The sequence below is a fragment of the Schistocerca nitens genome, chromosome 3, assembly GCF_023898315.1.
Source record: "Schistocerca nitens isolate TAMUIC-IGC-003100 chromosome 3, iqSchNite1.1, whole genome shotgun sequence".
NCBI lineage: Eukaryota > Metazoa > Arthropoda > Insecta > Orthoptera > Acrididae > Schistocerca > Schistocerca nitens.
In genome coordinates, this window is record NC_064616.1 from 149,810,341 (window position 1) to 149,836,371 (window position 26,031).

Here is a 26,031-nt window from a genome sequence, read left to right on the forward strand (position 1 = left end):
GTGTGGGCTACATTCTTCCACAAATCATCCACTGATGATACAACTATACGTAGTCTTAATCCACCTGGTGCTGATTAATGGTGCAAGTACCGCAAAGCTCAGGCAGCGGGTGTAGAAGAACAATCTAGGCACAAAAACAGGATACCATCTGCAATGATGGAAGTAATTAAGCCAAAATATAGAGAGTTAGCTCATCCTGATCTTCTTTCCAAACGTCTCCATGGTCGAACGCAAAACTCGAATGAGTCTTAAAATAATGTCATTTGCACCCGCGTACCAAAAAATGTCTTTGTAGGCATGAAAACTCTATGCTTGGGTGTTTTTGATGCTGTGACAACGTTTAATGATGGCAGTAAGGGAAGAATTAGGGTACTAGAGCAACTTGGTATCGCTCCAGGATCCAGCACACTGCAAGCCTTCCAGCGAATGGATCGACTCAGGATCATGAAAGCGCAGCGTGCAGCAGAGGAAATGACTAAAGAAGCAAGAGACAAGAAAACAAGGAAGCAGGATGATCAAGTACACGACTCAGATAATGCTGATTATGGGCCTGGAAGTTTCTAGCAACTGGCATGGCCCCATATGTGAGTTAATATCAAATAAAATGTTTAAACTTGATTTCCCAGAAATCACATTTTTTAAAATATTTGATCAGTTATCTCAGGAACTATTACAGATACATATGTCTTATTTTACACTATGTTACCTCATAGTATTGAGCATCTGCTGAACCGCCAAACATCTCCACTTGTAACGGTTATAACTTCGAGAAGGAGCTGGGGACTTTTTTTCTAAAAAAAACTTGAACATAATTTTTGAAAAATCGTAACTAAGTAATTATTTGTCTGTATATTCTGATCCTGGTTCAGTAACCACAGAAGGAGTGAAACTATACTTCTTAAAAATTTCAGATCTCTGTCTGTCAAAGGTTCTGAGATAATGGGGCACCGCATAGGGGAGGGACGTATGGTTTTATGTCACATCGGTATACATCACCTTGACCTCTTCAGCAAACGAATCACCCTCAAAAGCCAAGATGAAGGCACCGGTAGCAACACTATTATCTTCAGGTCCCCTATAGATGTGTTAGACGAAGTGAACACCTGGTTGTTCTAAATTGGTGCGTAACTCGTCGTCGGACTGCAGTAGGAGGTCTCGAAGAAAAATAAACCTCTGGACCATGTTTAGGTTTTTATGGGGAGTGACCGAAATGGGAATATCACCCAGCTTGTCACAGGTGAGCAACGCGCATAACGTGGCTGGGGATCTTGTTTGAATCATTTGGAAAGTGCCGCCAATTCTCCAAACTTATCCTCCAGGTTTTCTACAAAAGTAGAGGCTCTGCAGCCAGAAAGGAGTCCCCACCGGTTCTGGTGCATACTAAATACCGAAGCGAATATGGCTTTCTTTTCTGCAGCGCTACATTCTTCCCACGGTGTAGCTATGGAGGGGAGCGATTTGGAGTCATGTTTCTCACCATTGAAGTCTACCTTTCGCTTCTTAGAGACTGCTGGGCCCATTCGGTCATTGCTGGTCACCTGCCCTGATACCACCCACACCGACCAGGGGCTTTCCCCATGGGCGCCACCCAGCCTCAGCAGGGGCCACATGGCAGGATGGTCGTTGCCGGGAGTCACGATGTCCCAGGTAGACGGACATCTATTCCTCGGCATACGTGGGGAGTTTGCAGTGCAGGTATCAGCAATGCGATCCCTGTGTTGTCAGGGGGCTTCAACCAAGCGGATACATGATGGACCCTCCTCGACAGACTGGCTACCGTGCTGGATACTGGGCGTGAAGAAATCCAGTATTGTCATGGGGACAAAAGAGGACGGCGGACAATTCATGTAGATTATGCATCCCGTAAGGTGTCCTCGCCCAAATAGCTGGATTACGGGTGGAGCCATGGCAATATTAGGTGCAGAAGGTCTCAGTGCACGATGGACATATGACGCACCATGGCCCACACTTCTGAAAAATTCAAGTGTGAAGGTCAAACCCTAAAGGGGACCATAATACTGAAGGCCGAAAAGTAGGAGACTCCATTTAGTCGCCTCTTATGACAGGCAGGAATACCTCAGGCCTATTCTAACCCCCAAACCCGCAGGGGGGGGGGGGGGGGACCTCAGCTTTGCTTGCACCGCTTCATCACAACCAAAATGAAGTCGTCGAAGGTGTTCTTTAAGTTCTGAAAATAGATGAAAATCGGATGGAGCTATGTCGGGACTGTGCAGAGGACGATCGCTGACAGTGAACCCTAGACGTCGGATTGTTGCAGATGTTGCAGCGCTCGTGTTTTGTCTGGCATTGTCATACGGAAGGATTGGGTGCTCCATGTGTGGACGAACTCTTCGAATTCGAAACTCGATCAGAGCTCTCTCTTTCTCACGCAGCGACATAGTTAAATTACACACCGCCATGTTGCAATTCGGAGTCCTCTAGCCGCAGAGACCTGTAAATATGTAGATTTGAAGAATAAAAATGTAGAATTTTACTAAAGTTTGTTTTATTGAGGAAAGTTTTAGGAATTTTCACGTAAAAACTCGAAGACATTATTTTTCAGCAGGTCCTAGTATTAATGTATTATATCCATTAAAAGAGTATTTACTCGATGTCCGTACGAATGTTCGTCAGAATTTTGGTCAGAACTTTAAACAACGGCTTGTATTTATGTAGTAGTATACACAAACAAACTAATAAAAGAAGCGCGATGTCAGGTACTAATTAATTAGAAAGCTAGGTGTACCTATATCATTCGATCACCATTTTAATTAAAAAAGTTTCATTACATGTGAGACTGGGATAGGCGGGATAAATTGTAGTGTGTATTGCAGCATTAACTAAGTATAGGTTCTCATCAAAACGAACGTTTCACTCCTCAGCGGAGTCTGCAGTGTTCTGAAATTCGTGGGAAACTGAAACTGTGAGCAGGACTGAGACACAAACCTGGAACCTTGCCGTTCGTGGACAATGCTATTACCGAGTGAGCATCCACGCATGTGTCTGGGTAGCTCAGTAGATAAGAGCATTTCCTGTGAATGGCAAGATTTTCGGGTTTGAGTTCTGATCCGATACACAGTTTTCATCTCTCAGAAACTTCCATAGTCATTCATACTTCTACATTTATATCAATGTACAATGTACGTTATAGCAATATTTTATTGGTTTGTTTGTATAATACTGTAATTTTAGATAAAACAAATTAACATGATATTTAATCATATAAATGTGACTAACTTCCGGAAGTCCAAGCACAGATTATAATGTAGAACCATGCTGACTCGGATACCTCACCTTCCAGGTTCAGAATATCAAAGCCGGTTACATCCACTGAGCCGTTGTTCGGAAACAGAGCATTACTTTTTCTGCAAGGTGTTGGAGGAGACGACCTGTCAAATGTGTATCAGGCGTGTGAGTTATTGTGGTAAGTGTTTGTATGGCTAAGTGTTATGTTTGTGTTTATGTTACCGGTTGAAACCCGGTTCTTACAAATAACCTACTCGTTTCCAGTACCACCATGGACTCTGTAGAGATTTACGTCCTTATTCGATGGACAAATTGTCATTGAGATTGACATGTTTCCCGCACTATCCTTAAGTCACCTCATACAAATTCCGGGCTGATTCCTGCTAAAAGGTCACGACCGATTCTTTCACTGTCCTCGTCCAATCTGAACTTATGCTCCGTCTCTAATGACCCCCATTTCGACCGGAAACTTACCATTTCTTCTTGCGTTCAGCGTGTATGTCAGTCCTCAGCGACGTCCTTGTGAATACTGCTCGTACGATAGTCATGTGATAAAAAAAATCACATATCAAAAGCTTCAGCATGTTGTGACGTATCCATGCAGTAAATAGAATTACACCTCTGCCCCAACGTCCTTTGTTAATGATGCTATTAGTGTCTGAGCATTAATCCTTCATCTTTAGGTATTTTAACGTAGAGAGTTAGAACCACACGATGAAGAATGTCCTAATCAAGCCGACCTTGCCGGCCGGAGTGGCCGTGCGGTTTTAGGTGCTACAGTCTGGAGCCGCGAGACCACTACGGTCGCAGGTTCGAATCCTGCCTCGGGCATGGGTGTGTATGATGTCCCTGGGTTAGTTAGGTTTAAGTAGTTCTAAGTTCTAGGGGACTGATGACCTCAGAAGTTGAGTCCCATAGTGCTCAGAGCCATTTGAACCATTTGAAGCCGACCTTGACAAACAGTGATCAAGACGGTTCCATTTCCGAGTGAAGTTTTCAGCATCCCAAACAAAAAAAATTGTGATTATTCCAATGTGCAGCTGAGTTTTCAAATGTGCACGAGCAGGTGGCGTGAGGTGGCCAACCTGGAATCAGCTTTCGTTGTAGTGGACAGATCACCTGTGGAAGGGTGGGTGTTTATATAACTGAAAGGAAATCCTTCAGTAAGTTGTTTGAGGAGTTGTCATGTTTTTGTTGTGAGCGAGTCAAGTAGTAAGTGTGTGTTGCCAGTTGAGCAAATCAGGGTGGAAACTGTGCTCTGTAAATGAATCATAACACACAGAGGTGCTTCATGCAGTTGTCAACAATCGCTTCGCATGTCTACATAAATTGCTGCAGACCATCAATCACGGACCGCGTTTAGTATTCGAAGAATGTACGCTGAAAACTCCATGTCGCGTATTCTGTGTTGGGCCCATGCGGACAAGGTCGCACGCATAAAGTGAAAGGGGCTCTGAGCACTATGCGACTTAACTTCTGAGGTCATCAGTCGTCTAGAACTTAGAACTAATTAAACCTAACTAACCTAAGGACATCACACACATCCATGCCCGAGGCAGGACTCGAACCTGCGACCGTAGCGGTCACGCGGTTCCAGACTGAAGCGCCTAGAACCGTACGGCCACACCGGCCGGCGCATAAAGTGAGTTACAGTTCACAAATTCTGGGCAGTTGAGTTCTGGAAATGTGCGTATCATCTGACGAGTCCCGTTTCTGTCTACGATGATTGCATAAGACGTGAAGTTCTTCGCAGACCATACAAAGCCTGCAATGGCACGTTAAGGGCATGCGCGCCACCGGAGATGCATCAATGAGGCACGGGCTCGTTGATTCTTGTCGATGCGACTGGCTTGATAAGGCGACATTTACGTCTTGAATGACCAGGAGCTACTCTTGTTCCAGTATCTGAAAGAGATCGCAATTTAGAAGCTTCCGTTTTCCACAACGCCGACGGTAGAGAGCACTGAGTCACAGTCTTTCGATGAAGGAGTATTCACTGGGCTTGGGACATGTAATGTTGCCAGCTACATAATTTTGAAAATAGAGGGTCTGTGAGAATGTTGCGGCGTGTTTATGTGCGATGGTTTTGACATTGTCATTAGGTGAAAAGAATAATTGGCTTGCGTCATGCGGAAGGGTCAGAATCATAGAGAGTATCTTCGCAAATACGAGTCTTTCTTGAGGATTATTTGACTAATAGAAACCACTACGTGGTACTGGATGGCGAGTGTACTACGGAAACGAATTTGACCCTGGGTAGGCCCCAAAATAGTGTAATAGGTCCTCTAATTTTTACAATGTAATTAAACGATTTATTAGAAAGAAAAACAGCTCTGCATTTTGTTCGTTCACGATGTTGTGTACAGGAAAATATCGTCGTCGGAACTGCAGTAATACTAAGAAGCTTTATGAAATGGGACGATAACGTAAAATCAGTATTACAGAACGGTAATGGAATACTTAGAGTTGTTGGCAGGGCTCTAGGAAAATTCAATTAATATACAAAGGAGATTTCACATAAGACGACTGTGCGACTAATTGTGGAGTATTAACCAGCTTTTGACGTCCTTATCAAGTATACATCGCAATAGACACCGAAGTCTATGACAGAGTCATTAACTCTGGAAATGGCTCTGAGTATTGTGGGACTCAAAAAACATCTGAGGTCATCAGTCCCCTAGAACTTAGAACTACTCAAACCTAACTAACCTAAGGACATCACACACATCCATGTCTGAGGCAGCATTCGAACCTGCGACCGTAGCATTCGAACGGTTCCGGACTGAAGCGCCTAGAACCGCTCGGCCACCGCGGACGGCTTCACTCTAGAACACTAAAGGAAGGGAAAATGTTATATTGTTGTCAAACCATCGTAAATTTCAGTACACTGTATATTATTCGAAGGAGTCAAGTACAGTTATAAGGTCTCCAATTGTATGTTACATACAGAATAAGTACAAAATGTCCTCTTTTACACACTATACTGACAATATCAGATTTTCGGGAACCGCGAATTGGTACTAGCTGCAATCGTAAATTTTACAAGAGTTATCTAGAGTTAATGAAGGAGCGTAAAGCCGCGCAGGATAAAAATGGAGAACGAACTGCCCGTATCCATTTCAAAGGAAGCATCGTGACATTGGCCTCAAGTGATTTAGAGTTCTAAGTCACGGATGCAAAATACTAACGCGAATTCTTTACAGACGAATGGAAAAACTGGTAGAAGCCGACCCTGGGGAAGATCAGTTTGGATTCCGTAGAAATGTTGGAACACGTGAGGCAATACTAACCCTACGACTTATCTTAGAAAATAGATTAAGGAAAGGCAAACCTACGTTTCTAGCATTTGTAGACTTAGAGAAAGCTTTCGACAATGTTGACTGGAATACTCTCTTTTAAATTCTGAAGGTGGCAGGGGTAAAATACAGGGAGCGAAAGGCTATTTACAATTTGTACAGAAACCAGATGGCTACGTAAGAGTCGAGGGACATCAAAGGGAAGCAGTGGTTAGGAAGGGAGTGAGACAGTGTTGTAGCCTCTCCCCGATGTTATTCAATCTGTATATTGAGGAAGCAGTAAAGGAAACAAAAGAAAAATTCGGAGTAGGTATTAAAATCCATGGAGAAGAAATAAAAACTTTGAGGTTCGCCGATGACATTGTAATTCTGTCAGAGACAGCAAAGGACTTAGAAGAGCAGTTGAACGGAATGGATAGTGTCTTGAAAGGGGGATATAAGATGAACATCAACAAAAGCAAAACGAGGATAATGGAATGTAGTCGAATTAAGTCGGGTGATGCTGAGGGAATTAGATTAGGAAACGAGACATTTAAAGTAGTAAAGGAGTTTTGCTATTTGGGGAGCAAAATAACTGATGATGGTCGAAGTAGAGAGGAGATAAAATGTAGACTGGCAATGGAAAGGAAGGCGTTTCTGAAGAAGAGAAATTTGTTAACATCGAGTATAGATTTAAGTGTCAGTAAGTCGTTTCTGAAAGTATTTGTATGGATTGTAGCCATGTATGGAAGTAAAACATGGATCATAACTAGTTTGGACAAGAAGAGAATAGATGCTTTCGAAATGTGGTGCTACAGAAGAATGCCGAAGATTAGATGGGTAGATCACGTAGCTAATGAGGAGGTATTGAATAGGATTGGGGAGAAGAGAAGTTTGTGGCACAACTTGACAAGAAGGAGGGACCGGTTGGTAGGACATGTTCTGAGGCATCAAGGGATAACAAATTTAGCATTGGAGGGCAGCGTGGAGGGTAAGAATCGTAGAGGGAGACCAAGAGATGAATTCACTAAACATATATAGAAGAATGTAGGTTGCAGTAGGTACTGGGAGATGAAGCAGCTTGCACAGGATAGAGTAGCATGGAGAGCTGCATCAAACCAGTCTCAGGAGTGAAGACCACAACAACAACATTCATAGCCCCTTCTTTACGATTTCTAAACCACTGCGCCATCTAGCTCGGCTCTGTCACTCGTTGTTATCCGGAGTGCAGTAATAATTACTGCAGACGAAGCACGTCCATTCAGCTTCACATGTATAACGCTAACAGTAAGCACTCGATGACGACAAGGCGACGAGGTAGTTTATTAAGAATAGGAACTGTCAATGGAGGCTGTAGTTACCCCTCATTGACTAAACATCCGCTTTTAATAAAAGGCCTTCCGTGAGCATTACAGACTGAGCACAGCATTTAGCTCGGTATCTGATGCGTGCGGGCTAATTCGGTACTGGACGTCGGTTAATTAGAGCGGCCAGCCGGTAATTAGGGAATGCTAATCGGGCACGGAGCCGGTTTGTCGCTGAGCGTGACCCGGCCAGCGAGATGAGTCTGCGGCGCAGCCGAAAATTTGTTGACAAGGCGGCGGCTGGGTCGGGAGGCCGCTGGAGACAAAGCGGGCGAGGTTCCCACGGCGGCGGCAGCGCACTTGACACACAATGAGAACACCTGGCGCTGCCGCTACCTGCCTGCAGCTGCCGCCGCCGCCTCAGCCGCAGCCTCTGCCGTGACCTTCGGCTCCGAGTCCGTGCCTCTGCATCTGCAGAGCCGCCTTCCTCCGCTCGCCTTCTACTTCTCCTCTTCCATTGCCGCTTTTACTGGTTACCGTATTCACACCAATACAGAGGGATAAAACAGAGTACGCTATACATCTACACTGACATCTGTACTTTGCAAGCCTTTGCGAAGTGCATGGTACTTTCCATTTTACCAGTTATTAGGGTTTCTTTCTGTTCCAGTCGCGTATGGGGCACAGGAAGAATGATTGCTTAGAAGCCTCTATGTGCGCTACAGTTGGTCTAATACTTTAATCTTGATGTCGCGGTCTCTACGAGAGCGATACGCAGAGGTTTGTAGTATATTACTAGATTCCTCACTGAAAGCTAGTTCCTGAAACGTTGCAAGTAGGCTTTTCAGGATAGTTTGCACCTGTCTTCAAGCGTCCACTAATTAATTTTTTTTCAGTATCTCGTGTCGCTTTCCCGTGGACCAAATAGACCTGTGATCATTATTATTTTTTTCAAGTTTCTGCTACCAGTCACTTTTTATTTTATGCTTAATCTAACATAATGCATGTTTTGTTTACCTTCAAGCGTTAGTACATACATACACACATCAAGAAATGTTACTTAAAAGTAAACAGTCTTAAACTAGATTAATCTAGAACACTTTGTTTTTTACTGTAGCTGCTGGTGTGGCATTTGGGGGGAAGAAGGGGGGCAGTGTATATCTAGAAATCGAAGTCAGTGATGTCTTCTGCTGGTTTTCTTCTTTGTTGTTGACTATGTATATCGCAGCCTGTATCGGATGCAGATAGATTTGTGTTTTGTTGGCATAAGAGCCAAAACCATGTTACTAGAGGAGGCCGAAATGCTCGCGTTTTAGCTCACGCAGGCTGGCGTGAGGAGGGAAGGACTATACTGACGTGAGGTCTGGAACATGACAAGGAATTAGAATGCAGAAAGCGGACGTAATTAGTTTGATACTTAACTTTAATCCATTAATGATGAACGTCGCTCTTGACGGTACATGATTCACAATATTATCTGTTCAGAATACATTCTTGAGATATGACGTCTAGTAACTGAATTTGGCGCCTTGCTAGGTCGTAGCAAATAACGTAGCTGAAGGCTATGCTAAACTGTCGTCTCTGCAAATGAGAGCCTATGTAGACAGTGAACCATCGCTAGCAAAGTCGGCTGTCCAACTGGGGCGAGTGCTTGGGAGTCTCTCTAGATTAGACCTGCCGTGTGGCGGCGCTCGGTCTGCAATCACTGATAGTGGCGACACGCGGGTCCGACGTATACTAACGGACCGCGGCCGATTTAAAGGCTACCACCTAGCAAGTGTGGTGTCTGGTGGTGACACCACAATTTGCATCAGTTATGTGTTACGAAAATAGTGTGCTATCCCTACTTGTATACGTTCAATATTCCCTGTTGGTCCTATCTGGTACGGCTCCGACACAGTTGAGCACAATTCTAGGAGTGGTCACTTGAATACTTTGAAGCAATCACCTATAAGCTGGTTACAGTTCCATAGTATAATATTAGGGACCGAAGTCTGCCACCTGCTTAACAACGCATGAGCCTGTGCGATATTTCCATTTCATGTCCCTACAAATTGGTAAACATTGCATCACGGGGTCCCTGGTTCGATTTCAGGCGGGGTTGGGGATTTTCTCTACCTGTGGACTGGGTGATTGTGTTGTCCTCGTCACTTCATCATCATCATCATCATCATTCGTGGCAGTAGCTCGAGTGGACTGTGTACAAAATTGGACCTTGTATGGGAGCTGATGACCGCGTAGTTGAGCTCCCCACAAACCAAACATCATCATCAAATTGGTACACCCTGGTATTTGTATGATTTGATCGATAACGTAAGTTAGTGTCATGTAAAGATCAAAAAGACAATCACATTGCACTGTAAGAAATACTGCAACCAGCCAAAAGTTTTTTGAAATGATTTTATTGTGCTATTTCTAGTTTGGGGCCTGACATCTGGCCTGACATCTGGCCTGGCCGTAAGTAGTGCACAGATAACCGCCGGCACAGTAGCTCAGCGTATTCGGTTAGAGAGCTGGTTGATCACTGTAATAAAGAAACTGAGTGAAAGGATCAACAACGAACTTCAACGGATATCATGTGACGTGCGCTACGACCAAGTACAATGAACAATAACGAATAAAATGCAAAGAAAAAAAGCAAATGATGAAGCGACTGCTAACGACAAGCGAGAAATCAGAGTTCGAGTCTCAGTCCGGCACAAATTTAATTGGCGGCATGCCATTATACAGCTGATGGTAGTCCATATTCGCAAATGTGAACACAGTTCATGTATTTCATGACGGTTGTAGCCGTCGCAGTGCCTGTTACTTCGGACGTACATGCATGTTCTGATGAACTTTGCTTCGTAATTCGGAATAACACAGGCACTACAGTATCGTGTGACACGGAGTTATCCTGCTAAGTTAACTTGTATTTTGTCTTCATCTTTCAGTTAAATATTCTGAACGATTTTCATTTATGGTGTGTCATCTAACTACCCCCCCCCCTCCCCCATGAACCATGGACCTTGCCGTTGGTGGGGAGGCTTGCGTGCCTCAGCGATACAGATAGCCGTACCGTAGGTGCAACCACAACGGAGGGGTATCTGTTGAGAGGCCAGACAAACGTGTGGTTCCTGAAGAGCGGCAGCAGCCTTTTCAGTAGTTGCAGGGGCAACAGTCTGGATGATTGACTGATCTGGCCTTGTAACACTAACCAAAACAGCCTTGCTGTGCTGGTACTGCGAACGGCTGAAAGCAAGGGAAAACTACGGCCGTAATTTTTCCCGAGGGCATGCAGCCTTACTGTATGGTTAAATGATGATGGCGTCCCCTTGGGTAAAACATTCCGGAGGTAAAATAGTCCTCCATTCGGATCTCCGGGCGGGGAATACTCAAGAGGATGTCGTTATCAGGAGAAAGAAAACTGGCGTTCTACGGATCGGAGCGTGGAATGTCAGATCCCTTAATCGGGCAGGTAGGTTAGAAAATTTAATAAGGGAAATGGATAGGTTAAAGTTAGATATAGTGGGAATTAGTGAAGTTCGGTGGCAGGAGGAACAAGACTTCTGGTCAGGTGACTACAGGCTTATAAACACAAAATCAAATAGGGGTAATGCAGGAGTAGGTTTAATAATGAATAGGAAAATAGCAATGCGGGTAAGCTACTACAAACATCATAGTGAACGCATTATTTTGGCTACGATAGATACGAAACCCACGCCTACCACAGTAGTACAAGTTTATATGCCTACTAGCTCTGCAGATGACGAAGAGATTGAAGAAATGTATGATGAAATAAAAGAAATTATTCAGATAGTGAAGGGAGATGAAAATTTAATAGTCATGGGTGACTGGAATTCGTCAGTAGGAACAGGGAGAGAAGGAAACATAGTAGGTGAATATGGATTGGGGGTAAGAAACGAAAGAGGAAGCCGCCTGGTGGAATTTTGCACAGAGCACAACCTAATCATAGCTAACACTTGGTTCAAAAATCATAAAAGAAGATTGTATACATGGAAGAATCCTGGAGATACTAGAAGGTATCAAACAGATTATATAATGGTAAGACAGAGATTTAAGAACCAGGTTTTAAATTGTAAGACATTTCCAAGGGCAGACGTGGACTCTGACCACAATTTATTGGGTATGAACTGTAGATTAAAACTGAAGAAACTGCAAAAAGGTGGGAATTTAAGGAGATGGGACCAGGATAAACTGACTAAACCAGAGGTTGTACAGAGTTTCAGGGAGAGCATAAGGGAACAATTGGCAAGAATGGGGGAAAGAAATACAGTAGAAGAAGAATGGGTAGCTTTGAGGAATGAAGTGATGAAGGCAGCAGAGGATCAAGTAGGTAAAAAGACGAGGGCTAGTAGAAATCCTTGGGTAACAGAAGAAATATTGAATTTAATTGATGAAAGGTGAAAATATAAAAATGCTGTAAATGAAGCAGGCAGAAAGGAGTACAAACGTCTCAAAAATGATATGGACAGGAAGTGCAAAATGGCTAAGCAGGGATGGCTAGAGGACAAATGTAAGGATGTAGAGGCTTATCTCACTAGGGGTAACATAGATACTGCCTACAGGAAAATTAAAGAGACCTTTGGAGAAAAGAGAACAACTTGTATGAATATCAAGAGCTCAGATGGAAACCCAGTTCTAAGGAAAGAAGGGAATGCAGAAAGGTGGAAGGAGTATAAAGAGGGTGTATACAAGGGCGATGTATTTGAGGGCATTATTATGGAAATGGAAGAGGATGTAGATGAATATGAAATGGGAGATACGATACTGCGTGAAGAGTTTGACAGAGCACTGAAAGATCTAAGTCGAAACAAGGCCCCGAGAGTAGACAACATTCCATTAGAACTACTGACAGCCTTGGGAGAGCCAGTCCTGACAAAACTCTACCATCTGGTGAGCAAGATGTATGAGACAGGCGAAATACCCTCAGACGTCAAGAAGAATATAATAATTTCAATCCCAAAGAAAGCAGGTGTTGACAGATGTGAAAATTACCGAACTATCAGTTTAATAAGTCACGGCTGCAAAATACTAACGCGAATTCTTTACAGACGAATGGAAAAACTGGTAGAAGCCGACCCTAGCATTTGTAGACTTAGAGAAAGCTTTTGACAATGTTGACTGGAATACTCTCTTTCAAATTCTGAAGGTGGCAGGGGTAAAATACAGGGAGCGAAAGGCTATTTACAATTTGTACAGAAACCAGATGGCATTTGTAAGAGTCGAGGGACATCAAAGGGAAGCAGTGGTTGGGAAGGGAGTGAGACAGGGTTGTAGCCTCTCCCCGATGTTATTCAATCTTTATATTGAGGAAGCAGTGAAAGAAACAAAAGAAAAATTCGGTGTAGGTATTAAAATCCATGGAGAAGAAATAAAAACTTTGAGGTTCGCCGATGACATTGTAATTCTGTCAGAGACAGCAAAGGACTTAGAAGAGCAGTTGAACGGAATGGATAGTGTCTTGAAAGGAGGACATAAGATGAACATCAACAAAAGCAAAACGAGGATATTGGAATGTAGTCGAATTAGGTCGGGTGATGCTGAGGGAATTAGATTAGGAAACGAGACATTTAAAGTAGTAAAGGTGTTTTGCTATTTGGGGAGCAAAATAACTGATAATGGTCGAAGTAGAGAGGATATAAAATGTAGGCTGGCAATGGAAAGGAAGGCGTTTCTGAAGAAGAGAAATTTGTTAACATCGAGTATAGGTTTAAGTGTGAGTAAGTCGTTTCTGAAAGTATTTATATGGAGTGTAGCCATGTATGGAAGTGAAACATGGACGATAAATAGTTTGGACAAGAAGAGAATAGAAGCTTTCGAAATGTGGTGCTACAGAAGAATGCTGAAGATTAGATGGGTAGATCACATAACTAATGAGGAAGTATTGAATAGGATTGGGGAGAAGAGAAGTTTGTGGCACAACTTGACTAGAAGAAGGGATCGGTTGGTAGGACATGTTCTGAGGCATCAAGGGCTCACCAGTTTAGTATTGGAGGGCAGCGTGGAGGGTAAAAGTCGTAGAGGGAGACCAAGAGATGAATACACTAAGCAGATACAGAAGGATGTAGGTTGCAGTAGGTACTGGGAGATGAAGCAGCTTGCACAGGATAGAGTAGCACGGAGAGCTGCATCAAACCAGTCTCAGGACTGAAGACTACAACAACAACAACAACATCTCACAACCAAACGTATGTTTTAGTCCAGGAAGATTATTTCACGCAGAAACTACGTCTAATTTCGTCTTCGTTGCGAATTATTTTTAGCTACCACTAGCACTATGAGAAAGTACTTAATGCTGTACGGTCGCAGGTTCGAATCCTGCCTTGGGCATGAATGTGTGTGTTGTCCTTAGGTTAGTTAGGTTTAAGTAGTTCTAAGTTCTAGGGGACTGATGACCTTAGAAGTTAAGTCCCATAGTGTTCAGAGCCATTTGAACCATTTGAACTTAATGCTGCAGTAGAACGCTAGGTCAGTGGAAACATCACACGGCGTAGCTGAAGTTGGGTTGATTCTAGGTTCTAATCCGATGGCACACTAACGTGACAGAGCTACAGCGGTTCGGCTTGCTGAATGTGGCAAATAACCCACGTTAAAATCCTCCTCTATGACACTAGAAAGCTATTATTCGACTTCATTTCTTCGATAACACTTTCATCGTACAGGGTACAGATGTTCGAGCTTCCCAGCTTCCCCCTGCTATTAAATCCGAAATCGCCAGAAACCTGTACACCAGCCTCCTTTTCCCTGGTGGTACATTGCATTATTAGTATTCCTCACATCAAATCCTGCGAGAATACTGGTTACAACGTTGTTGTCAGTGCATGGTTTATAGAAAATATTTGACGCCGAAGACCAAACTACAGTATTGAATAATCTTATGCTTGCATGTGTGAGAGTATAAACGTCCTCTGTAGATCATAGGCTCAACGTGCGATCCCTCGCGATCACGTGGGCTGACACCGGCTAGCGTCAGGCGGCCATAGATCGGTGGGGGCAGAAATTTTTCTGATGAGGATAGGCAGTCACGAGCTTTTCACGGGAACGTTTTCGCAAGCTTTTGGTGTTACTGGCGGGTTATAAAATGAGGTAAATTATTGCTTACCTTCCAACAGACCGACGAGCTGTAGTTTACTAAATTACGGAAGAATCGGGTTCAATAACTCAGTTTTTCTTTTGCACTGCGCGGCGTTACCATGGAGAGTAGCTTAGTTGGGAGCAACACTCCTGTAGAAACTCCCGTATCCTACAGTGCTGGCAGTTTGCGTAAATGGCAGCCATGTTATTTCAGTGATTACAAAATCAAGCTGAATGTACGCACTGGGTAGCTGAGGCAGCTGAGTAATGGCGATTCTATCGAGCAATGAATGAATGTGTTCAACGGACTCCAGGGAGGCAGAAAGTCAGAATTCTTATCCAGTCCAGCGCATCAGTGCTACGGCAGAATCATGACCCAGCCATATGTGAAGTTCAGTGGCGTGGGAGATTGATTCTAGATTAGTATACGTAAGGTCAGAGTTCGATTTCCAGGCGAAGATTTTTAATAGGCACTACTAGATCCTGGTTACAAGTGTAGAACATACAGTTCCACCGTGGTTCCAAATTCAAATTAAACGTGATGTCCCTTCGATACCGACTACAGGTTAGGTTCGGCCATGACAGTGGCATAAGTGGCAGCATGTAGAAGCTCTGTCACCAGTAAACTTTCTGACAGTAGTGGTTTTATCGTAGTTAAAGAACCAAACGCCGTGTAAAGTCACACGGCACTTACTCTATCTTTGGCTTCAGATTCAAATGTTGAGTATATTGGTTTTGGTTTTTACGGGATTTGGGCCCTTCGTGACGACATAGGGCCATCAGATTGTTGTTTGCTCAACGTTCCAAACGCCTCAAGTTCTCTACGTAAGGCATGTGTCAGGGTTGGAATCATGGTTCGGCCCAAAAATTTCCATAATGTACTTCACGCTTTAACATGAGCATACTTAACTGTTGATGGAAATTTTTATTAATGTGAAACTTCCTGGCAGATTAAAACTGTGTGCCGGACCCAGACTCGAACTCGCGACCTTTGCCTTTCTCGGGCAAGTGCTCTACCAACTGAGCTACCCAAGCACGACTCACGCCTCGTCCTCACAGCTTTAATTCCGCCAATACCTCTTTCTTTTATTAATGTCTCTTCATTCATTGTCAGTAACGATATGTGACGATTTCGATTCCCAGAGAGACACAGATCTTTTCGTCACATCACTCCAAGTTCAAAAATGCCACTCCCAGCGACTGGTGAAATAGAATTCGATAGTTAACGTGTCTTAGTATGCAGTAAACAACGATATGTGCGGGGTTCGATTCCCAGTCATCACTGCACTCTTCATCAAATCACTTCTAGTTTAGACATGCGCACACCTCGCTTCTTATGAAAGAAACCTATATTTAATGTCCATTCGTGGCTGGAAAGCAATGGCCATAGGTGCCAGCTTCGAATCCTGGGAAGACAGAAAATATTAATTTTTCTCGTCATTGCAGTTTCAGAAATCTCGCTACTATTGAGAAAATTCGATATCTGGAATTTGACTCTGCTTATATAACAATCGGATTAGGTGCTGGGTTCGGATCACCATCCAACACATGCATTATGTCATTTCAAGTTTGTTACTTGGGAATGAAACCATATTTAACATCTTTCGTCGTTAGTTAACAGAGAAAACAGTTTCTGGATAGTTGTCTCGATACTGTACAAAAATTTCCGTCTTGTCATTTTAAGTTCAGATTTGCTAACTGCTACTGTCTACATAGATTAACGTGCCATCATGAAGATAGTGGAATTACTGTTGATACTTTTTTGACGCTGTCAATTATGGTTTTGTAACTGGTTAGTCCATTATTCAGTTTGCGCTTAGTGAACGATGATTAACAGGTGGTTGGAAAACGTTTTCGAGAGAAAAAATACTTCGGGTAATCGTAGAGATTTGGAAGTCCAGATATTCTTGAAAATCTCTTATTTAATAAACAATCTAGTTTTGAGTAAGGATTACGGAATAATTCATGTGTTAAGAGCTGCGGGCATTGCTTGTGCCAGATACTAAGGAGAATGGTAAAAGTTTAGAAATGTCACTTCTTAAAATAAATTTGGGGTTACAAGCGTTGAGGAATGTATCAGGCGTTCCGTAATACTTTTAGTATTAAGTTAGACCTGGACTTATTGCAGTACAGAGCAGTGTTTTCTATTGATCATTTGTTGTAATCATTTTGTGTAGCCTAGCGACTGTTCTGCAAGACGTTATGTGGGCCGCATGCAAATCAAGCGAAATGCAATTCAGGTCGTTCAGATACTTTTGAGCAGGCAAGTACATGGTGGAGTGGTTGCTTTGAAAAGGACGCTGCTGATTTTCTTCCCCATCCTTGACCAATGCGAACTTGTGCTCAGTCGCTGATGGTCTTGTCTTCGGCGGGACGAACCACAAAACCGTAATCTTCCCTCCTTCTTCTTCAGACAAACATCGTCGACGTGGCGTTAAATCTTAATCTGCCCCCTCGCTCCCCATTCTGCAATTTTGCAAACAGAACATGTCAGTAGCGTAACTCACCTCTAAGGAACAGGACATATAACTGAAAACATTCACAGTACACTTTCCACGGTACGTACCTAACCGTAATAACTCAAATTAGATATTTTGGGGGAACTGAAATTCCAGGCATGACAAATTAAAGCATAACAATGTCCCTCCCCCCCCCCCCCAAAAAAAACATAAAATAAAATGCAAGATGAGTACACAAAACCTGTAATTTGCTTCAGCAAGAGCTGCACTGTTCCCTACATTCCTTCACGCGTAATGGCTCCAATCTATCAACTGGACATAACTGAGACGAAAACTGTTTAATACGTTCCCCTTCCTTGTATGGAAGCATAGACTAATCAGCCACTGAATTAGATACACCAACAGTACTTAGTAGCCCATCTTAAAATTTAACTCTGATGACGGTGGCGAAACATCGTGGCATGGACACCATGAGATATCAAAATTGCTGGGGAGCCATTCTGATCTATGAGCGCTTTACTTACGATGGTCCCCAGCTGCGACCGAAGCGCACACATCTCGCTCGATGGTGTCCCGGTTACGCTCAATACGATTGCGGTTAGGTGACCCGAGTGGCCACATAAGCACACTCGTGTTCGTTAAGTTTTACTCCACCATTCCGACATAATTAGGAAGAAATGGTGTGAGGCATTGTCTTGCTGAAGTTACAGGGCACCATCTGGGTTCTGTGGGCGAACAAACAGAAACGTGTCATCGGACACTAGGTTCCTGTGTAGCTCGCTGGTGTCCGAAGAGCAGACGTTTCGAGGACAACATCTGATCCTCTATAAACATCCCCACTCCACCACCTACCTAAACGCCGCCCTGTAGGCATGCGATATTCATTGCCAGAGGTGGCTTTCCACACACTCGTTCTCTGCCAACAATGTGTACGGCGAACCATTCAATACATGTGACCTTTTGCAGTTTCCAGTGGCTGTGTTGGTATCTTGCGATGCGCAGATGTAAACAGATGTCTTTTGTACCCCATAGCCAGGAGGTGGTTCTCGATGTGATGTCTGCACACTTGTGCTTTTGAAGTAATTAGTGGGTTGTCGGAGCGCAGAATGTTTATCCTATGTTGCAATTCGCAATAGTCAACGGTAACGTCAGTTATCAACACACTGTTGCCCGTCGCAGTTGACTATAATTATGGCGACTTTCTTCGAATCTAAATACTCGCGGTGACACATGAAACGCTCAGTGGATGCACGACTTCTGAGAGGGAGTGCTAAATACATTGAAGAACAAAGATATATCTGTAATCAAATTTGTTGATATCACGCGCCTTGCCCATTGAGCGCAAGAGTCTAAACTGTCACACCGACGGCCGGCAGAATGTTTGACGACATCCCAGTCACGTGGCAGGTGGCACGGTAATCTATTCCATTAGTTCAAATGGCTCTGAGCACTATGGGACTTAACTTCTCAGGCCATCAGTCCCCTAGAACTTAGAACTACTTAAACCTAACTAACCTAAGGACATCACACACATCCATGCCCGAGGCAGGATTCGAACCTGCGGCCGTAGCGGTCGCGCGGTTCCAGACTGTAGCGCCTAGAACCGCTCGGCTACTCCGGTCGGCTATTCCATTAGTGGCGATAGAAACTCCCTCTCTGTCTGAAGAGCTATCTCTCATTCATTTGTTTGTCAGTGCACATGGGTCCTAACTGTGTAATAATCGAAGACGTTGAAGGAAATTCACTTGCTGTTTGCTAGTTACTCCAATTTCACTACGAGTAGTACATAGTTATTTGAAATTCAGCGCAACATTGTATTCTCAAAAAACTTATGTACTGAGCAGCAGAAAACATTAATATGGTATTGGTCAACTGCAGGAGTGTGTGGTAAAATTCAAGTATTAGTGTCACTAACGATAATAATCGTACATCGTACTAAGAACAGAAAGTAAAGTGAAAGTAGATGTTAATAGCAGCGAATTAAACATATATTTCAAAGAAAGGCTGGATGCCAAGGGTGTTGGTATATTTTTTGCCATAGAGAACTCGATAAAATGTGGTGAGGTTACTACAAATTATCAATGCGAAATAATTTGGATGATTCCAGAATGAGATTTTCACTCTGCAGCGGAGTGTGCGCTGATATGAAACTTCCTGGCAGATTAAAACTGTGTGCCCGACCGAGACTCGAACTCGGGACCTTTGCCATTCGCGGGCAAGTGCTCTACCAACTGAGCTACCGAAGCACGACTCACGGCCGGTACTCACAGCTTTACTTCTGCCAGTACCTCGTCTCCTACCTTCCAAACTTTACAGTTTGGAAGGTAGGAGACGAGGTACTGGCAAACTTTACAGTTTGGAAGGTAGGAGACGAGGTACTGGCAAACTTTACAGTTTGGAAGGTAGGAGACGAGGTACTGGCAAACTTTACAGTTTGGAAGTTTGCCAGTACCTCGTCTCCTACCTTCCAAACTGTAAAGTTTGCCAGTACCTCGTCTCCTACCTTCCAAACTGTAAAGTTTGGAAGGTAGGAGACGAGGTACTGGCAGAAGTAAAGCTGTGAGTACCGGGCGTGAGTCGTGCTTCGGTAGCTCAGTTGGTAGAGCACTTGCCCGCGAATGGCAAAGGTCCCGAGTTCGAGTCTCGGGCGGGCACACAGTTTTAATCTGCCACGAAGTTTCAATTGGGATGATGTTAACAGTCAAGGGAGAGCCGAACATGCTAATACATGCAATTATAGATCACCTGCTTCGGGATGTGTAGTAATGGAGGAGAAAACTGGGATAAAATCGCGCTTCAATTTTCTGATCATGGTATGATAATAGAGTAAAATTTAAATTCGCCAGCCGTAGCCCGAGCGGCTCACACGACTACAATAAGTTTCAAATTATGAAAACCACAACAGCTGCGTCAAAATGATTTATCAATCACAACTAGTTTCATGGCAATATAGTCACATTCCCAGGTAACACACTGTTGACCTACATTACGTATTGAAAGCCCAACGAACTGTAGCAGTTTTTATCATTTTAAACGCATCATCACATCTGTGCTTGCCCCGCATGCCAGGTGATTAAAATAAGTCTCAAGAACAAGGAGGAGGGTGATATTTTTAAAGTCTTTTGAAAATTAACTTGAGCATTTAGTTAGAGAACAGGATCATGACGGTAACGGCTTACACCTGCTAATACCCAACGGGTCAGAATTTACCGATTCAGTGAACATTGAGGATGGTATGAGTGATCATAAGCTTGTTGACAAACAGAAACTGACCTAAGCCAAATTCATGTACGGTGAACAATGCAAGAAGTGTTCAGTGAATTCAAAAGTAAACTTTGACCTTCCGAACGGACAAGAAAATCCTAAGACACTTTGATGTTAACAAAGATCCGTACAGAAATGCAGGATGACACAGAAAAGGCAAGTGAACTGATTTAAATCTTCACAAATTGTTTCATCGAGCAAGTTCGTACTACAGTCCATCTGCCCATTAGTTCCACGACAATCGACATACTTCACGATAAGTGCTCCTCAATCGACTACAGTCGCTCAACAGACGAAAGGCGTCTATGAAAAACTTGCACGACTCTAGAGGTTATGTGAAAGGACATGCTTTCCTTCTAGCAGCACTTTATTGGTTGCTAGAACAAAGAAGCATAATTGGGAAAAGCAGCAGGTGATTCGAGTTTTCAAGATTTGTTGGGCAGCGTATGTCGCTGAAGTCAATCTGTTGTAGGATAATGGAGCATGTTCTATTATCGTATGTTAATTCGAGCCTTCTCTAAAGGAATGAACATGAAGCGTGTAAAAAACGATGTATATAAAATTTTGTTATGTTTAGAGAAGATAAAAAGGAATATACGAGGTGTGGCTAGAAAAAAACCGGACTAGTACTGGTGAAACAATAAAACGAATGCAATAAGGCTGAAAGTCGCGTGGCCTGTCACGTGACTCTCGCTCCGCCTACTGCTCGAGTTTCATCTGGCTCCTGCACTCAGTCTGCCCGTGGCGTCTGTTTTAAGTAGTTGACGTTTTGTCTGTGCGTCGGAAAATGTTGAGTGTACAGAAAGAACAGCGTGTTAACATCAAATTTTGTTTCAAACTAGGAAAATCTGCAAGTGAAATGTTTGTAATGTTACAACAAGTGTACGGCGATGATTGTTTATAGCGAACACAAGTGTTTGAGTGGTTTAAGCGATTTAAAGATGGCCGCGAAGACACCAGTGATGACACTCGCACTGGCAGACCATTGTCAGCAAAAACTGATGCAAACATTGAAAAAATCGGTAAACTTGTTCGACAAGATCGCCGTTTAACAATCAGAGCAGTGTCTGAGTTAACAGGAGTTGACAAGGAAAGTGTCGAACAAGTTTACCGATTTTTTCAATGTTTGCATCAGTTTTTGCTGACAATGGTCTGCCAGTGCGAGTGTCATCACTGGTGTCTTCGCGGCCATCTTTAAATCGTTTAAACCACTCAAACACTTCTGTTCGCGATAAACAATCATCGCCGTACACTTGTTGTAACATTACAAACGTTTCACTTGCAGATTTTCCTAGTTTGAAACAAAATTTGATGTTAACACGCTGTTCTTTCTGTACACTCAACGTTTTCCGACGCACACACAAAACGTCAACTACTTAAAACAGACGCCACGGGCAGACTGAGTGCAGGAGGCAGATGAAACTCGAGCAGTAGGCGGAGCGAGAGACACGTGACAGGCCACGCGACTTTCAGCCTTATTGCATTCGTTTTATTGTTTCACCAGTACTAGTCCGGTTTTTTCCTAGTCACACCTCGTATATTTTTGTTTAACAAAAATGTCAGAGGGGCATCGTTTCCTGTTGGGGGTCCTTGAAGATTTTGGCACTACTGATGTTCAGAGACGAAGTTCTAACTGTCGTGTGATGAATATTTTTTTAGAGATGTTGCTGACTTTTTCCTACGGACTTCCTCCTGTGGGAGGAAGAAGCGTTTGGTGTGCGAGACACAGATAGACACTTCAGGAGAGCTGTTTGCTCGTTTGGCTGAAGCTGCAGCTAATATACGTATGTCAAACACCTGGTTGTTTTGGGCCTATTAGACAGTCACACAGATGGCAGTTGTGCATTACTGTGAACGGAAGACATTTTCAGAAACATCCCTAAAACACATCACCCAGCAGTTTGAACACCGTCACAGCACATCAGTAGCGTCAAAACATTAGTGGACCCAGAGTGGGGAAACGGTGCACCTGTGACATTTCTGTCAAATAAAAAAGTGTTTCTTTTTATTTCCTCCAAACACTCTAAAATTCTGTATTCATAGTGTATTTACACACTGTATATTCCGCAAACAGCGACCTTGTGAAAATCACGTCCTTCTGTTCGGGCATTAAATTCGGAAGGCAATAGGTTGTGTCTAGTCGGTTGATGCAAGGTTTGTTGGCTTCCGAAAGGCCTTCCATCTAATCGCCTATGGAATGTAATATGAAGAATCCTAAGAGGCAGCCTACAAATACGTCGTCTGACAAATTATTGAGTGTTGTTCATCGTTCTGGGACCATCATCAAGTTGGGATAACGGAATAGAGTATAGAAGGATTCGGCGAACTGCTGTTAATTCGTTATGAATTTGTCAGCACGAGAATGTCACTAAGAGGCTCGAGAAACTTCTGTTGGAGACGGCTCAAAAAAGAAGGAGATCTGACGCCCAGAATTGTGAGAATCACTATCCAGTATGAGTTAAGAAACATAAATCTAGCGTAATGGCCACAAAGGTAAAATCATCGGCATGTGGATTTCCACAGGGTGCAACGACAGTCTTGCCGACTTAGCACCTTCTTCAAATAGAGCAGGCAGAGGGAAAAAGGGTTTTTCGGGTACAAACCTTAAGGTGAACTGTGAAATGCAAATATAGGTGTGAAAGTAGATGTAGAATTATGAACACGGTTGACCGATTCTTGATTATTGCTATACAATCTGAAACGCTTAGAGGTAGGAATAATGGAGGACGTAGGAATGATCCGAAGAAGAGTGACACGTTTCGCTTCGTCTTTGTTTAGGTATTACGAGAGGGTCACGGAGAGCCCCTTTCTCCATTTCCAGTTATGCATCGTGTTGTGGATCTACCGCAGTACTCCACATGCCACCATGCTGCTTATGGGGAATGGCACGTTACTGTTCCTATTGCGTTCGTGATGGATTATTGCTAAAACTTTCGAGAAGAGTCAAGTACTATACTCTGACGGAAATGGAAATGTTACACCATGGAGCACAACTCTTGTTACTTATCAAACGTTGCGGAGATGTTCTTCACTTAACGGCTATAAATTGATTAAACTTTCATTCCATTGGGAACTGTAGTCCAACTTCAACATCAGTTCGAGATGTGACCTGTACAAACACGAAAAAACTCCTGTATTCGTTGCGGCAGTGAAGCAAAGAATCTCCGAATGTCATACTGAGGAATCTGAAGCCATGCATGCTATGCTTTTTACAGTTTTGCGACACATACACACGCAAAAATGAAGGCAGGAAGAAGACATTTGTCGTCCCATTGATGACGAGCTGGAGAACTACCTCGGTTTTATAAGGATGAAACAGGAAACAGGCAGTGACAGTGAGAATCATCGCGACGTTCGTCAGAAGTGATTTAGGGAAAGCAAAGAGGCCGGATCCAGATGCAAATTCTACTCCGACTGAATACGAATCCTCAGTCTCAACAACTACGCGAAACCAGTAGGTGAAATTATACGAGCGAGTCATCTTCCTTTACACACAAATCTTACTCGCTGCATCCAACGGGCATAAAATTGCCGACAGTCCGTGATAGTGTAAAAATAGAGTTAGAACTCAAGGAGGTAGCGCAATAATTAAGTACCTGGACTTGAATTCGAGAGTATAGGGGTTCCGAGTATGATATGATGATCGTAATGTATAGTTTTCGTTTTTTCCATGAATAGCTTTAGGCGAATGCCCAGGCAGTTTCTTTTGTTCGCACCCACTTTCGCATCTGTCTTTACAGCTGAATTAGAGTTTTATTAATGATGATTTAAATGCCGACAGCTCGTAAACTCCAATAAAACTGAAATAAGGAGGTAAGAAGAGTTGCATGCGCCCACAAGTTCTGACAAACCAATCCCTGACCTTCAGAACTCTTCTGATCTTAGAAGGTGGCGTCGGTGGCCATTTTGAAAAATCTAAGAGGGCACCAGATGGAAGGAAATTAAAAAACTAGTTCAACTATGCTATTCAGGATAACAAGAAATTCAAACACATTTGTCCTGATTCCAGTTTTGCAATGGTTAACACTCACGTTCACCACCCCTCCGCTGCTTCTATAGCATCCCACAGCCCCTTGCAGAACTCCACCGACACCAAGCCACCCTTGTGGCCCCCTGTGCCCTCCACACTTCAGCCACCACTTTGTGCATTCCATATTACTCCAGTAGAGTGTGTTAAGTGTGGTACAACCCTTAATAATAACCAGGAAGAAACATTTCCATTTAGGAGTAACCACTGAAGTGTGAACATGAAGTGTGTGCCACAATCATCCCTACTAGATAAAGTAAGTATTGAAGTGATATATTAGCAATGTATGTAAATATGCTTATGTAATCAATTCGTGAGTGGTAACAAGTTTGTGACAATTCTGTGCAAATTTGAGTAATGTTTACCAAAAATGCTGAATCTCTATTAGTGCAGCTAGAACATCATATATTTGTGGTTGAGACCTTCAGAAATCAGCAAAAATATTTAACAATGAGTGCTTATATCTGAAAGAAGTAAAATAAAAAAAAATGTTCTGAGGCTATGCTATGTGACAAGTCATTGACAAACTTATAAGTTGGCAGTTACATATACAAATTATTTATGAAGATCTATTGGTGAATTTAATAGAGCTTGCACGTTGTGATATTCACCCAACCTAAGAAGCTATAACCAAACATTTTGACTAGTGCTGTACGTCAGTACACCGTATTTTATATGAATCTAGCATACCAGAAGTAGGTACAGTACTATGATCTTGTTTTTATATGTTTATATATCCAACTACTTGTGAAAGCCTATAAGTAAAGAAAGTGTAAGTCATGTTTGCTCTTTTTTTCAGTTCCAGAAACTTGCACATTAATGTAACTGTGTAGTTTGCAAAAGGTCAGTATGGATGTAAAATGTCTTCACAGAGAATTTCTAGTAACTTCCTGATAGTCATGTGATACTAAAGAAGAAGAAGAATAAGAAGAAGAACAGAAATGGTTCGTTTCCATCCAACAATATATGAGCACTAATCCTAATCACTTCAGACTGCAGTAAAACAAATGTTATAAGGACTGTGTTAACCCATCCACATGACATGCACATTGAAAATGTGTATGTATTCTCAAAAATACCATTCCAGACTAAATATTAACTATTACAAGAGATACTGTCAGGTATTAAAGGAGTCACATATACAAATATAGTGATAACACTGGTGTCCCATCTCCAGACAAATCAAAATCGAATTCAGTATTCATTTTTGATGATGCAGCTATTGAAAACCAGCATCTGTTTAGGATTTTTTTTTTTTTTTTTTGCTTTCGATGACATGAAGCAATTGACATGCTTACTATTTCACAACTACACTCATGGATACGTAAACGGTTGATGCGAAGTAATGCAAACCTTATTATATCTTTTAAACAGGATAA